Source organism: Natator depressus, chromosome 5, assembly GCF_965152275.1.
Source record: "Natator depressus isolate rNatDep1 chromosome 5, rNatDep2.hap1, whole genome shotgun sequence".
Taxonomy (NCBI): Eukaryota; Metazoa; Chordata; order Testudines; family Cheloniidae; genus Natator; species Natator depressus.
In genome coordinates this window covers 48,139,859-48,155,964 of record NC_134238.1, presented here as the reverse complement: position 1 = coordinate 48,155,964, position 16,106 = coordinate 48,139,859, and the positions used below count along the sequence as shown (strand labels likewise).

Sequence of the window (16,106 nt, the reverse complement as noted above, 5' to 3'; positions counted from 1 at the left end):
TACATGTACCCTAGACACCACCACCACCACTATACGCAAGGCCTGAGGCACCATCAACTCACAAAGTTGCAGATACTTCCTTGTAGAACATAACAGTGCCCCAGTTTGTATAATCAAGCAGATTCACCTTCTGTGCTGTGAAATCCTCTTCTGCTTCTGCGAGGCCGTTCTCCAGAAGGAGCCATGTTGCTACAGGGGAGAAGAGGCCAGGAGAGCAATTTGGAGATACTGGGTCTTTGACAGGTTTCAGAGTAGCAGCCGTGTTAGTCTGTATTCGCAAAGAGAAAAGGAGTACTAGTGACACCTTAGAGACAAACCAATTTATTTGAGCATAAGCTTTTGTGAGCTACAGCTCACTGTAGCTCACGAAAGCTTATGCTCAAATAAATTGGTTAGTCTCTAAGGTGCCACTAGTACTCCTTTTCTTTTTGGGTCTTTATGTAGCTGTCTTGATATCCATAAGATTCCCCTACAACCCATAAGGATTGAGTAGGTCTCTCTTCCATCTTGTTTGGTAGTGCGTTGATCCCGTCCCTCCCAAAGGAACATTGGGACACTAACTCCAGTTTTTTAAATTCATGACGTTTCCTTGGTACTTTTGTGGGTTTTTGCCACACAGGAGACAGTTTGCTCCTGCAGTCAGTCATTACTGCTTTGTACTCCTGTAGCATTGCAGAGCCAATACAGCATTGTTTAAATGACCTGTTCCTCACAGATCATTAACAGAATTGTTAAAAGGAGAGTGTCAACTTGAAATCTTGTCTAAAAAAAAAAAAAAAAGGAGTTAGCAGAAGCTTCAGGTACTACATCTGCCCCTTAGTTTCCCTGACAATTTTTATGATTTTACAATCAAACTCTCCTATTTTAAAAAAAAAAAATCCCATTCAGTTCTGCTGTATTAAAGACCCATGTATGCAACAGAGGAAATTGGCTAACAGGCTATACCAGGCAAACAGTGAAACTGACCATTAGAGCTGGTCAGACTTTTTCTCACAATAAACTTTCCTGCTGGGAAATGTGGTCTTGTCAAAAAAGAAAAAAAAACACCAGAGAGACAATATAGATTTTTGTTTTAATTAAAAAAGAAAATAAGATTTACCACTTGGATAATTGAAAATGAAAAATTTCATTCTGATTTGACACTAAAAATAAATGCATTTGTTTTGTTTTGACAACAAAGTCATTTCGTTTTGGATTTTTGGAAACGTGTTTGTAAAAATGTGTTTCCCTTTCTGATTCTGGGGGCTTTCGCTCACTTTTTTTATTCCCGCTCCTTTAGCTGTTAGAAGAAATTGTGGAAAGGCCCAGTTTTCACACTTTTTACTCTGTTCCAGCTGGTAAAAGTTAGAAAATGAAGCAAAATATTTCATTTTGTTTCAAAAGTCTGAAACAAAATGACGGTTTTTGTTTCGAAATATCATTTTAAATCAAAATTAAGTGTGCCATCTAAAACTTGCTCAGAGCATATGTAGACAATAGTATGGTTAAAATGCTGCCAGCCATTAGCAGCCTGTTTGATGGAACTTTGCTGCTAGTGCAAGGGATGGGAAATTAGAAACAAAATGCTAATGTAGCCAAGATGTGTGTTGGCTGTTTTTCTCAGGAGTCAACGTACATATAGCCTATCCCTATAAAGGCATCTCTATATATTACAACTTACTTCAGTTAATTATAACTTGAGATACAATCTTCATTTCCTTCTGCAACTGTACAAGCATTTCAAAGTTCTTTTGATCTTTGATACCTTTTCAGAGGACGTTTTCTCTCTCCAGGGGTGCTTGGGCAAACACTTGGGCTAGTTAGGTTAATTAACTTCTTAATTATTTTCTTCTTTCAGGATATTTCTTTCTGGTAGGGTGAGTGGGCATAGTTCCTTAAGACCCAAACTGAAACCCATTACAGGTGTGTGTGAACAGGTACCTTTATAGTACATGGTATCGGAATAAGAACATACACAAAATTATGCCTGATTTTAAAAAAGTTAGTTGGCGGATCTTTTCCTAAAGATACGAGAAATGAAAAATGAAATAAAGGGAAAGTTACATCAGGGCTCCGCCCCAGGCGACCTGGGATAGAGAGTGAAAACAACAAATTCCTTGACTGACTGTCAAGGTTTTTGAAAGCACAGGCTGCCATACTCATGGGCAATTTTTAACTACCCAGATATCTGGTGGGTAAGAAACACAGCAAAACATGCATCAACCAAGAGAATCCTTGCTTATGAAAAGGATTGTTTTGTGATCCAGTAAACACAGCATCATACCAGGGAGAAACGATAATGAGTCTACTCTTTGAGAGGGAGAAATTGTTTGAAAAAGAGAGAGTAGGGAATTTTGGTACTAGTGACCATGAACTATATGAATTCATCATTATTTGTGTCATAGTATCCTCTAGATGCCCCAGTCAGGGATCAGGGCCCCATTATACTAGGCACTTTACTCACATACAGTGAAAAGATTTTTCCCTCCCCCCAAAAATCTTACAATCAAACTACAGTATAATAGGGAATGGATGTTAGATTTCAGGAAAGCACATTTCCCATTGACTTCAATGGGAATTTTGTCTGAATGAAAACTGAATGAAAAAGTGCATGAGGACTAAAGGAGATTACCCTTTGGACTGGATAACCAACTCCTTCAGAAAAATCACAGGGAAGAAGGAGGATGTCCATGAGAAGGGGGGAAAAAAATGGATTGATATAATTCCACATTTGCCATTTATAGTGAAAAATTGTGTAGGCAGCTTCCATTATACTTAGACCCATTTGGTAAATTAACTGCTGTTGTACATGTGAATAAATTAAACGTGAAAACATTTAGACACTTGTTTTCATATTAGCAGATAAATGGTTTTGGATTAGTAAGAGGAGCCCCTCTTAGAAGGAACAGAGCCCATAGGAAGGGATGGTGAGCATAGGCGTGTCACCTTGGAGTGTCACCTCGGAGTCACAGTTCCACCCAGATCTGTCCTATTGTACTGGGGAGGGTAACTTGTGAGATCGCTTTATGGGGTACAGCACACTTCCTCCCTCATGCTCCCACATGTCCACCCTATTCTGTTGGCCAGCACTAGAGGGGACAGTGCCATAACTCTGCCTACTCCCTGCCACCTTTCTCCTGGGAGACTGAGGGAGGCTCCTCTCTCCTTTCTGCTCCTGTGCTCAGCTATGTTAGGGCCAGAAACAATTCTAGCCAATAGTTTGGATGTTCAACCAGCCCAAAGTAACTGTCATATTTAAGGGTGATTTCAAGCTGTACAAATGAAAACACTATTTAATATGTGATGACCTTTTATAATGTATGTTAATCTCCCATTTACATTGACTGATGCATAGAGCGCCACTTGCGGGGCTTGATCCAGCTCTGATTGAAACCAGTGAGTGTTGCTATTGACTGCTGAGTTGGGCCTTTAGTGGGTAGATGGGTTGGTGTGAACACAAAAGTGCAAACATGGTTATTGGCCTATGTTTATATGCAAAGTCACTGCAAAAATAAGACATGCAGAGGAAATATATTTAGAACAATGGGATCTATTTTAAAAGAGAAGGAATTGGAGCTGACAAACCATGTCCCTCATCACCCTGACCACTTTGCTTGTATGGTGTATCCCTCTCCCCTCCCTTTTATTTAATATTTGGTCTTTAGATTGTAATCTCTGCAAGGCAGGGACTGTGTCGTCTTATGTATTTGTGCAGTGCGTAGCATATAGGGGCCCTAATAATTACTGGGGACTTTTTAAAACTATCACATTATATAATAATAAATAATCAAGGTTATCCATTTACAATGAAGTAAACTGAAGATGATAATCTAGCTAATGAGTCGTCTTAATTATTTCAGCTAATAGTAAAAATCAGAGGGCACATATCTCTTCATGGCCCTTTTGCAAATCAAAAAGAAAAAAAAAGGGTCTCTGATGGTTGGCAGTAAAACAGGTGAAAATTAGGGAGATGGGGAATTTTCAAAATTCCTCTCCATTTTGCATTAAATATCATATTGATGGACACTTTCTGGCTGGCTGTTGTCAACAGCTCATTCATAAGGTTCTTGAGATAGCTCTTTTGTTTCTTAGATATGTTTCTATACATTCTGTATGATTTAGTTTAGGTAGTGTGTTTTAGCTTTTATTGGTGTTGTGAGAAAGGAAAGGAGAAATCTTGAGTGATACTTCTAATAATGAACAAGATTTCCCCCAAACTGTGTACTGAGTGGTGTAATGTTTAAAAACTGGTTTTATCACAGACAGAAAAATTGGGCTGGTTCGTCCAAGGCCTCCAGGTGAGCCCCATCTTCAGCCCGCAGCTCCACTGGAGTTAGGACCTGGCTGCCCTCTTCTCCAGCTATATTGATTACATCACCAAGCGGGAGAATCTGAAAACTCCCTGCTCCTTTCCCCTCAGACTAGCTGCCATTTATACCTTTAGCAATGTGAATAGTGTTGTTTTATGCTGGGTTTTTAAAAAAGAGATTACAGGGAGAAGCTGGTCATTGAATATTTCGGAACGATTTAATGGGCGCATCTGTCTGCTTTTATTCTTTAATAATTTTGTTAATGTTTGTGGTTGCTGTTTCTTCCCTGAGGCTGGACCATTAGCCTGTATTTTGAGTTTAAATAATGCTGACATAAAAGATCTTCTGAAGAGGTCAGGCAGCCTAAACAAGTCTGTAAGACACAGAGATCACTTGGCATGAGTCTTACATTTGGAGAAGTGGCTCCCGTGGGATCGGCTGTAGGTTGGTGGTTTTTAACCAGGCCTTTGTTATATGTCATATGTTCAGTTGTTTAGAACATGAAAGACATTTGTCTTTACCTTGTTGTAAATATATCATTTTATGTTTTCTGAGCAACCATTTCCATTAAAGACTATTCCATACAGTGATGCCAATTCAAATATTGCTTGGGGGAGAGAAAATTCAGGTCCCTCCTGCCCTCTGGCTGGGACCTTATTCTGGTCCCTGCTTGTCCCCTCCCCGTCAGGGACCTCGAGTCTCCCTCGGCCAGGGAGTCTGCCCTCTCTCTTATCCACATGGTGCATGAGCTGGTGCCGCCAGGATTCCCATGCTCTCTGCCATATAGGAACAGACTCCTTGTATGCTAGGTTGCAATCCATTTTGGCTTGGTGGTCTGGGCAGAGGTACAGCTAGGCCATATTTGAGTGTCATTGTGACCACATGCACCAGGTCGCAATGCCACTCACTGCAGTTTGCCCTGGCCGCCTCTCTGTCTGGAGGGGTGGCCGGGTCAAATTTCTGTGGCATTGTGACCAGGCAGCTGGAGCAAAGCTTTGGACTGCTCTGGCAGCAGCATACTAATTTAGAATGGGACCATTGGTTAAAAGTGGTCAGGCAATGCCTTCCCGTCCCGTCTCCTTGATTTATGGAACTTTGAGCAAACCCAAAAACCTTGGGGTTGGGGAGAGGGTGTTTGTTCCCCTCAGCCCTCCCTAATTGGCTCCACTGATTCTACAGCTGAATGCATCTGATGAAGTGAGCTGTAGCTCACGAAAGCTTATGCTCAAATAAATTCGTTAGTCTCTAAGGTGCCACAAGTACTCCTTTTCTTTTTACTTTCACTAAGTTTTCCTGGATGTTCAGCCTAAATTTCTGAAGTTTGTCCCAGTACTCCCTGTTATATCTCTGTGTATCACAATAAATAACTCCTCTGCATCCTTGAGGATTACACCTTTTGAATACTCATAAACTACTAGGTTTCCTTGCCATCACCTTACTTGACACTTGTACAGGTTGTACTCTAGGAACTTAAGCCCTCAGTCTTCCATTATGTATTAATCCCTTCAGTATCCTGGTAATTTTTATTGCTGTGCTGTGATAAATCAGAGGGATTTCAGTGTTTAGCTGGTAATGTGATGCCCAGACTTGAGTGTAATATTCAGGGTGTCTCCACACCAGAGTCCTATGCAAGAGGTCTTGTTACCTTCTTGCTGCATGACACAGTGTCCACCGTTTTTGTGTGCGACCATAATTAATTGTAAATTCCTGTCTTGTTTGTTTGCGTACTAAATCTCTCCCAGCATAACTGCTCTACATGCAGAAGGAGTGACTGAGCAGTGAGGTGGAACAGCAGCCCAAAGCTGGAAGGAGCAGGGTGAAATAAGGGGTACACCAGTTTAAATGGGACTGATAGAGTGAGATAGGGCCAGGGCATCCCCAGGTTGTGGGAAGATGGTGCTGTGGAGAGTTAATAGCTGGGTAGCAGTTGGTAATTAGGGATGGGGGTTTGACAGTTGGAATCAGGACCAAAGAGGAAACTTGGGGGTTGGGTTGTGGTGAGGAGTTTGCTTTTCTTCTGCCACTTTACTTTTGCTGAAAGCATTAAGTGATCTCATTTGTTGTCTTACTTTTGTTTGTTGCATTTTCAGCACAAATTTTATTTTAACCTCAGACCTTTGACACTGTGGGAATGTCTTCACTGCAGCATTAACTGGAGCTATCTATGCTTAAGTTACTTCTCTCAAGTTAGCCTGGCTTGAGTGAGGGCAGCTGCACAGAGAAATAACACTCGAGCTGAGGTGTCCACCCTGGTGCTGCACTCACTCATGTGTGGCACTAAGACTTCTGGGGGCTTTTCCTATGAGTTTTTGTGCACTGCAGTAAGTTGAGCAGCTCTATTATTTTTTTCCCAGTGAATTGTGGGAGAACTTGTCTGTCCTTTCCGTGCACATGGAGAATTGTGGGAATGGTTTGGAGGACTTGTAGCACTCTAGCATGTGCACTGTTGCAGAGTGGTTGTGTTAGCAGCTGACGAGTTGTGCTAACTACAGCTTTAGCTTTTACTGGGGTTCTCAAACATCATTACACTGCAATTCTCTTTTGACAACAGCAATTACTACATGACCCCATGAGGGGGACTGAAGCCTGAGCCTGCCCAAGCCCCACTGCCCTGGGTAAGGAGGCCAAAGTCAAAGCCCTGCCATGCAGAGCTGAAGCTCTTGGGCTTTGGCCCAGGGCGGTGGGGCTTCGGCCCAGGGTGGTGAGGCTTGTGCTTTGGCCCTGGGCCCCAGCAAGTCTAACTCCAGCTCTGGTGACCCCATTAAAATGGAGTTGTGACCCACTTTGGGGCCCCAACCAACAGTTTGAGAACCACTGGTCCATACATCCTGCCAGGCCATCCAACTCGAGTTAAAAGCACCATCACACTTCTGTTAAGGATTTTTGTGTGTGGATAGGATGTGAGTTGAGACAATACTTGTTATATCTTGAGTTAACTTTGCAATGAAGACAAGGACAAAGTATTAAAGCCACATTGGCTGGTCCTGGATCTCTTCCATTTCAGAGGAATTGTGTTTGGTTGTGCCATAAATAAATGGTCTTTTACATTCCTCTTGTCTTCTATGATTTTAATTCCTCCCTCATTGAATCTTCCACATGAAGGGCTAAATTAGCAGTTCCCAAACTGTGGGTCATGACCTCAAGTGGGGTCACTTCATCACCCGATGGGGTCGTGGCAATCCAAAGTGTGTGGAGGACACCATTTTATACAATGGCATCCTCTGCATAGTGTAACCTCAGATGCAACGTATAAATGAGGTCGTGCGGCATGAAAGACGCTATTTTGCTCTACAAAATGGCGCCCTCCATGCAGCGTAACCTCACACACACTGTATGCGGGTGAGATCGTGCTGAGCGGAGGATGCCATTTTTAAATGGCATCCTTGGTGCTGTCTGGGGTCACAGGAAGCAATATTTGTGAAAATGGGGTCACGCAGGGAAAATGTTTGGGAACTGCTGGGCTAAATCCTGCAGCTCTTAGGTGCGTGAGTTCCTTTCTACTTCTGTGAGCACATGTGAGCCTGTGTCAGCACTTCTCGGCTAGGTGGTGGGTTCAGCAAGCAGGAAGTACGGCTTGATCTGACACACCTGTTGTGGGAATATGTTAGTTCTCTCCACATATTTCTAGGACCAGTGAATGAGTGGACTTCACTGAAGATGATTTTAGGATACAGTTTGAGAAGAAATAAGGTTTGTGGTTTTCTTTTGTAAGAACTAGATGTGCTGCTGCTGCCAATCTGATCTTGCTTATTAAACGTAAGTAACATACCTTCTTATGTTCACTATTTACACGATGAATGACTGCTTAAAGAGTGGCTCTCCGTCGTCTCTGTGCACATACATGCCATGCCAGCTTTCCCTGTGCAGATAAATATTTATTCAAAAGGCCTCTGGACGTGGTGTTAAGTAACTGACATGGGAGAGAGGTGGCAACAGCGACAGCAAAATTTATTTTTCTTTTTAATGTGAAATAAATCAAAACCAAACTGGTGAAATTCCATATCAAAGGGCATTTTATGGGCCTTCAGCAGGAAATTCCTCTGCTAGTGCTTCCCGACACAAGATAATACTGATATGTTATGCTCTGAGAATTGTAAGGATCCTCCTCACTCCTTTTTCTCTCTGTTTTGACATGAACTATGAGAACAGCTCTAAGCCTCAGCTGCCAGTTATCACCACTCTTCCACCTCAGCATCTTGTGCAAAAGGGGAATTTTTCACTTATTTGAAAGAGATTTCTATGGAAATTCTTCATGTAAATTTCATTGCAAAGCTTCATCATTGTGAAAAAGCATTTATTCAATCCAGTGCTTGATGTGTACAGCTCATGTGTTATTTTCAGACCCACCCATATGCTTGTAAACAAAACACATGCTCGAGGCTTTTTTTTTGTGTGTGTGCATATCTGGAGCATACTTCTTAGTGTCTTGTGCACACGCTCACAACATAAACTCCAAGAGTTTGATTGTTAGCTGGTGTAAATCAATGTAATTCTGTTGACTTCAGTTGAGCTTTGCCAATTTAGACCAGCTGAAGATGTGGCTTTCATACACTCAAAGGACCATTTGTATATTACTATTTGAATTTTTGTAATAAGTGCATATGAGTAAACTTGTACAATTTATAACACTATTTTTGACATTAGTGTATCAAAGTGCATCCCCTGTTTCCAGGGTATTTGTGTTTATAGATGATAATGCTTGTACATGTAATTTGGATGTGGAGGAACTTAGTTATTAGGGCTGTCAACCAATTAAAAAAAATAATTACAATTAATCATGAGATTTAAAAAAATAGTCACGATTAATGTCAGTTTTAATTGCACTGTTTGTAATAGAATGCCAATTTGAATATGTCATAGAAAAACATCCAGAAATATTTATAATAAATTCAGATTGGCATTCTATTATAAACAGCGCAATTAAAACTGACATTAATCGTGGTTATTTTTAAAAATCTAGTTAATTTGTTTTGCGTTAATCAGATGCATTAACTGCAATTAATTGACAGCCCTATTAGTTGTATTTATTCATTTCCTTTTTTAAGCAATAGAAACGGGGAAAAAAACTCTTTTAAACTTTATGTAAGATATTATTTGTCATACTCTGCTCCTAAGTCAATGACTACACAACGTGTTGGGCTATTTTCTCTTAACTTCTGGCTTGCTGGTCTGTGTTTAATTTAATACTCTTCCTCTTTATGTGTAGTTGTTGTTTTAATACCTGCTTAGCCTTGTATCCAGTTACATTCCATTCAAAGAGGTAGTCACATGCTTTTTGAACAAATCACCAGCAATTGTTTACTAAGCTTTAGCAGCAAAGGAAAGCAGGCTAAACATTATAAATGATCCTACAGATACAGGTCATGTTTTTATTTTTGTCCTTGTTTTTAATTATTAGTTATAGAGCAGACAGTATGCTTGGTTTGTGTTAACCAACCTTTGTTACTTAACCTGGACAAGGAGTGGCAGGTATTTGTCTCCTTTTGGTGGCTCAGGTTTTGTTCAGGTATTGTTGTAGTAACAGCTAAGCTTCACTACAAAGGTCTTTGTGATGGCTCAGAGAAAATATTTTGACATTTTAACCCATTCTTATCTGACCAAAAAAATCACTGAGCTAAAATTTTTTTAAGTGATTTGCTTTAAAATATTTAGTAAGGCTGTCAAATGATTAAAAATTAATTGTGATTAATTGCACAGTTAATAATAGAATATCATTAATTTAAATATTTTTGGACATTTTCCACATTTTCAGATATATTGATTTTAATTACAACACAGAATACCAAGTGTACAGTAATCATTTTATATTTATTTTTGATTACTAATATTTGCACGGTTAAAAATAAAAGAAATAGTATATTTCAATTCACCTAATACAAGTACTGTAGTGCAATCTCTTTATAATGAAAGTTGAACTTACAAATGTAGAATTATGTACAAAAAATAACTGCATTCAAAAATAAAACAATGTAAAACTTTAGAACCTACAAGTCCACTCAGTCCTACTTCAGCCGATCGCTCAAACAAACAAGACTGGTTACAATTTGCAGGAGATAATGCAACCTATGCAGGGCTGTCCTTAGGCATATGCAGCATAAGCGGCTGCATAGGGCACCGGGAAATTTGGGGCACCCCTGGGTCTTGGTGTCCACCCATCTGCCTCTTCCTATCCCTGTTCTGACCCTTCCTGCAGGCTCCCACAGCTAGCTGCTGCAGCCTGGTGACTCTTATTCCGGAGGAGATCAGCCTTCCCGCCTGCCAGACCTGTTAGCACAACACTGAAACTGTTAAAGAGCCATTCAAGTGGTAATGAAGCCATTTAACATGAAGCCATTTAACATGAAGCATTTGCCAACCCCTGTGTATATATTGTCCGTTTCTGAATTTACTGACAAAAACAGTTGTGCATTACTGTAATATTTACTCAGAACATGTTAGTCTACAGGACCTTAGTTTAAAATTTGCTTTAAAAATATTTCATTAGAAGATTGCTGAAGATTATAAAATCATATCTCTAAAAAATCCTTGCATAGATTTTTAGAGCTACAATCTAAGCATTCATCTTTAGCCGTAAATGCTTGGATCTTCAGACACACAGTTTTTTAAAATAAATCCTTCAAAAGACCACTCTTATCTAAAATACACAGTTTAATTTTAATTACTATAGTACAAAAAACTTGCTTCCTGTCCTTTCTGTCCATCCCTTTCTCCCTCCACCCTCCTGTTGAAGAGCGGCTAGCCCTTAAAGGGACAACACCCCTTTCCTTCCAGATAGCTGGACAAACGAGTTTCCCTTTCTTTACTTCTGATTATTGGATTAACTAGTTTTAAGAGAACCCTCCAGCAAAATCAGTACCTTCGTAAAATATAAAATTCTTTGTTATGCCTAAAATCTTTGGAAACGTATTTTTTAAAGTAAGTGAAATTTCATAAACATATCTGTAGTTATGGAGATCACACAAAGTAAATTAGTGTTCCCTTTTTCTAAAAGCAATGAACATTATTATGATCACACTAAACCTCTGTGACTGATTAATTTAAAATAATGTCTTTCTTTCAGTGAGTTAAATACGACGTAATCTGGAATAATTACTTTATGAAGGTTTAAGATGGGGTGGCCAACCTGTGGCTTCGGAGCCACATGCGGCTCTTCAGAAGTTAATATGCGGCTCCTTGTATAGGCACCGACTCCGGGACTGGAGCTACAGGCGCCAACTTTCCAAGGTGCCGGGGGGTGCTCCCTGTTCAACTCTTGGCTCTACCACAGGCTCTGTCCCCATTTGCGCCCCTCCCCTGAGCCTGCCGTGCCCTTGCTCCTCCTCCCCGCCTCCTGCATGCCATGAAACAGCTGATCGGAAGGTGCGAGGAGGGAGTGGGAGGCGCTGATTGGTGGGGGTGGGAGGCTCTGGGCGTGGAGGGAGGTGCTGATGGGGAGGCTGCTGATGTATTACTGTGGCTTTTTGGAAATGTACATTGGTAAATTCTGGCTCCTTCTCAGGCTCGGGTTGGCCATTTAAAGAGTACATTTAAGAGTACATTTAAAATATAAAATCAGCTTAGAAATACTGATAAAGAAAATGTAAAACAAAGAAGAGCTGCATCATGTATTCCATAATACTTAATGTTGTATTCAGCAGGGCATCTAACTTGCCCTTACTACAAAGTTTTTGCAAATAAATCTCTGACAAATTTCAGGGTATATCAAAATACCTGTGACTGACATTTTTTATTCCCAAGTTTAGTGCTTTTAATTAGGTACCTTCTGCATGTCCAGTCTTCACCTTCTGGCATGCAGTGGAAACATGCTCCATTTTCTTTTGAAAAAACCTCTCTTCTGCAATTTCTTTCTCATGTCATTTGCTTCATTTGGGTTCAAGGATTTGACTGGAAGGGGGGCGAGCAGGGAGGGGGAAGGAAGGAGGGAGACAGTGGGGAGGGGCGGGGCCTGGGCAGAGTCGGGGCAGGGCCTGGAGCAGAAGAAGTGGGCTGGGGAGCTAGCCTCCCCAAGCAGCAGCTTCACCCACCACCCATGACAGCAGGTAAGAGTGGGGTGGCTCCTGCACACCCAGTGCACACTGCAGTCTCCTTAGGCAAGGGCCATGTGCACAGAGCCGAATGCGCTCGTGCCGCGCATTCTGTGTGAGGGACATATGAATGTTTAGCATATCTGGCATGTAAATACCTTGCAAAGCCGGCTACAAAAGTGCCATGCGAATGCCTGTTCTCACTTTCAGGTGACATTGTAAATGAGAAGCAGTCAGCAGTATCTCCCGTAAATGTAAACAAACTTGTTTGTCTTAACAATTGGCAGAACAAGAAGTAGGACTGAGTGGACTTGTAGGCTCTAAAGTTTTCAATTGTTTTGTTTTTGAGTGCAGTTATGTAACAAAAAATCTACATTTGTAAGTTACACTTTCACGACAAAGAGATTGAATTACAGTACTTGTATGAGGTGAATTGAAACATACTATTTCTTTTATCATTTTTACAGTGCAAATATTTGTAATAAAAATAATATAAAGTGAGCACTGTACACTTTGTAGTCTGTGTTGTAATATAAATCAATATATTTGAAAATGTAGAAACACATCCAAAAATATTTAATAAATTTCAATTGATATTCTGTTATTTAACAGTGCGATTAATCATGATTAATTTTTTAAATCACAGTTAATTTTTTAGAGGTAATCATGTGAGTTAACTGCAATTAATCGACAGCCTTAATATTTAGACTCACCTAAATGGTTCATTACAATGCTGGAGAAGTATTGTAATGCTCAATTTAAAACAAAACAAAACAGCCTTCAGATTTCAGCTGGCACAGTCTCATACTATGTATATGAAGGAATTATTTGGTGAAATTGTCTGGCCTGTATTAGGCAGGAAGTCAGGCTTGATTATCATAATGGTGACTACTGTCCTTGAATTCTAGGCATGTGTGTACAGCACCAGCACAGTGGGGTCCTGATCTTGCTTAGGGCCTCTGTATGCTAGTGTAACATACATAAATACATTTATTATTATTAATAAAATGAGGTGTCCCCTGATTAAATAATGAAATGAGCTTAATGCAATCAGTAAACCAGGTTTATTTTAGCATACTGATGGTGCACAGATGCCTTAGTTGCTGGCTTTAAATATCTAAAATAACTATTCCTTTTTGGTGAGACTGCTTACAAATCAATCATGGAATGCAGTGGTTAGTATGTGTGTGACTATGTTGAATTCTAATGGCTGGTTACAGCTTACAGGGAGGGTAAAAGTTCCAGTTCAGTTAAGAGCTTATGGGAATTCTCCTCAAGTTGTTGAGTTCCGTATTTCTGGAACAATGAATATGTTCTACCCAATGTATGGAGCTACATCTTCCATACAGCATACCACTGCAAGTTTACAAGGTCTCTTCTCACCTTTAGAGGTGCATGTAATGTTGAGAGAATACTTTCCTTAAAATCTACAAAGTTTATATATAATGTCTCAAGCTATACCTAAAAGAACAATAATTTTTTCATGTAGTTCAGTGAAGACATTTGTTGGGTAGTTTTAGGACTCATGCTAGGGGCATATCAATAGGATTGTAATTGTGTAATATTGTCTCCTTACATAGTAAAGGCTAGATTTGTTAAGGCAGCTGGGCAAATGTGCAGGCAAATATGAGTGGGAGTCAAATGCTTAATTTCCAGAGTAAGGGCTTATCTACACATGGTACTGTTCCTGATTATTTGTATGGGGTTATGGTAAATAGGAAGAAGGCACTCTTGTTTTGGAATAGGAGTGTCCATCCAGGAAGCTAATCAGAACCAACTCCAGCGGTAGCAATCCTTTGGCAGATTCAACCTGCAGTGCACACTGAAGGGTTGCTACACCCAAAGTCCAAAAAAAGGGGACATCTGGGATGATCCCATAAAATTAGACAGCTGGCAGTATATATTGAGCACCCCTACAGATTTCTTGGGACAGCTATCTCAAAAAAGGGGCAATCCTGGGAAAACCTGGACAGGTAGCAACCCTACTCAAGTACAGCAGAGTGGATATCTCTTTTGCATAGCATTTTTTTCAACCAAAGAAAGGAGGGTGAAGCAAATAGAAAGGAAGAAGGAAAGGAAGGTGACAATATAACAAAATCAGTCCAAAGACGAAAATAAGTTTTTGGTTCAGTTCAGGATTAAGGCTGAAATTCAAAGTTTTCCTTACTTTATAAGAACTTGGGGTAATTTAAGGCAAAGTGATGTCCAGACCCATCAAAAATCTAGTAGTCCCTTCTCAGTCCTGAGGCAGTTACTCTTCCGCAACTCTAGTGTGTTTCCCTTATTGTCCCTCCCCCTTGCTCATGGGGAGAGGCATGTCTGCAGCCTCCCATGTGAGCAGGAGAAGTGTTCCCAAACACTGCTGAGTCTTTTTGCTGACCTCTCTGATCAGTGTGTAGATGGAGCTGACTACTGAACAGCTCACTCTGCATTCTGAGGGATGAGCTGCTGCTCTCACATTATTGGTGCCAGATGTTTGGAGTTCCCTGGTTTGAAACTTCAGAGGTTCAGAACTTGGTGTTCCAGGAAGCTTGCCTTAATCCGCTCCTGGCAAGAGCCAGTTTGCCCATCCCTGCTGTAAATTACCATCAAATTCCTCACACAGACTAAATCAATCTATATGTGTGAAAAACCTGTTTTTTCTATTTGATTAAAAGAAAGAGAATGCCTGGCTCTATAAATCCTGTTAGATGCATAAACCCTTCTAATCTCTTCTTTGGCTCCAGTGCCATGGCTGCATTTTCACTAATACGAGGTGTGCTCTGTTTTTTAAGCCCCAAATTGAGGAAATCAATGACACAGTTGCTTAGTCATGGATTTAATATGTTTAGAATTCGGTACATATGTTTATAAATGCTCAGTTAACTTAGCCCTGCCCACACTCTGTCCATTCCTTTTGGTGTCTTAAAACTCTTTGAGCATTTATGTACTTGTTTGCACAAGTTATGAAGCTCTTTGGTTCTGTGTGAAAATCTGTTTGCCTCTGTATTTTCTGCCACGTGTATGTCTGGAACCAGGTTCTGTTCTTATTTACAAGGAAGGGAAGTCAATGGAGTTGCTCCTGATTTACATAAGTATTATCAATGAATTGAGATCAGATCTCTGTCCATTGTGTACGTATGTTTGAAAATGTAACTCTTGCTTCTCAGGTGGAGAAACTATTAGTAGTTTGCAGTAATATTTTAATTGAATTTAAACAGTGAAATCCAGCCTAACTCTTGGTGATGCTCTTTGTTATTTTAGAGAGGACATGCTTAAAATTATAGGGTGCCAGGATTTCACCCTATAAGTTCAGGGTAAATCCCCATTCACTTAAGGCTAGGATTTCATCCATCTTCTCTAAATGCTATGGCTTCTTCTATTAAGCAATTTTTGGATGACAGCAGGCGGTCTGTGGCTGAATCTAGATATGTTGGAGCTGATGCCAAGAGGCTTGGAGAAGGGTTGGAAGGAGGTGGCCGTGTTCGTTCCTGCCTCTGCTGCTCTAGGAGTTTGATTAGTCTACTGTGTTTTCAAGTTGTTTGTAAACTAAGAGTCAGCTTGAATCCCTGGCTCCTTCTGGAATTCCAGGTAGCGCTGGTGGTCAGTACAGCCTTTTCTCACCTGCATCTGGTTAGGCATTTGCAAACCTTTCTCTAGATCCAGACATTGCCACAATGCTCTGTGCCTTTGTGGCTTCCATGTTGGATTACTACAGCAATATGCTCTGTATGGAAATTAGCTTGAGGACCATCTGGAAGCTATAGCTTGTGCAGAATGTGATTGCTCTTGGGGTTACTTGCAGGAATACTGT

The 16,106-nt window shown here is 40.5% G+C and overlaps 1 protein-coding gene across 2 annotated transcripts in view; it reads left to right on the top strand.

Annotated features, from left to right (window-relative positions):
- The window catches only part of ARHGEF28 (Rho guanine nucleotide exchange factor 28), a 192,943-nt gene that overhangs the window by 22,329 nt on the left and 154,508 nt on the right, over positions 1–16,106 (top strand). The window lies entirely within an intron of this gene.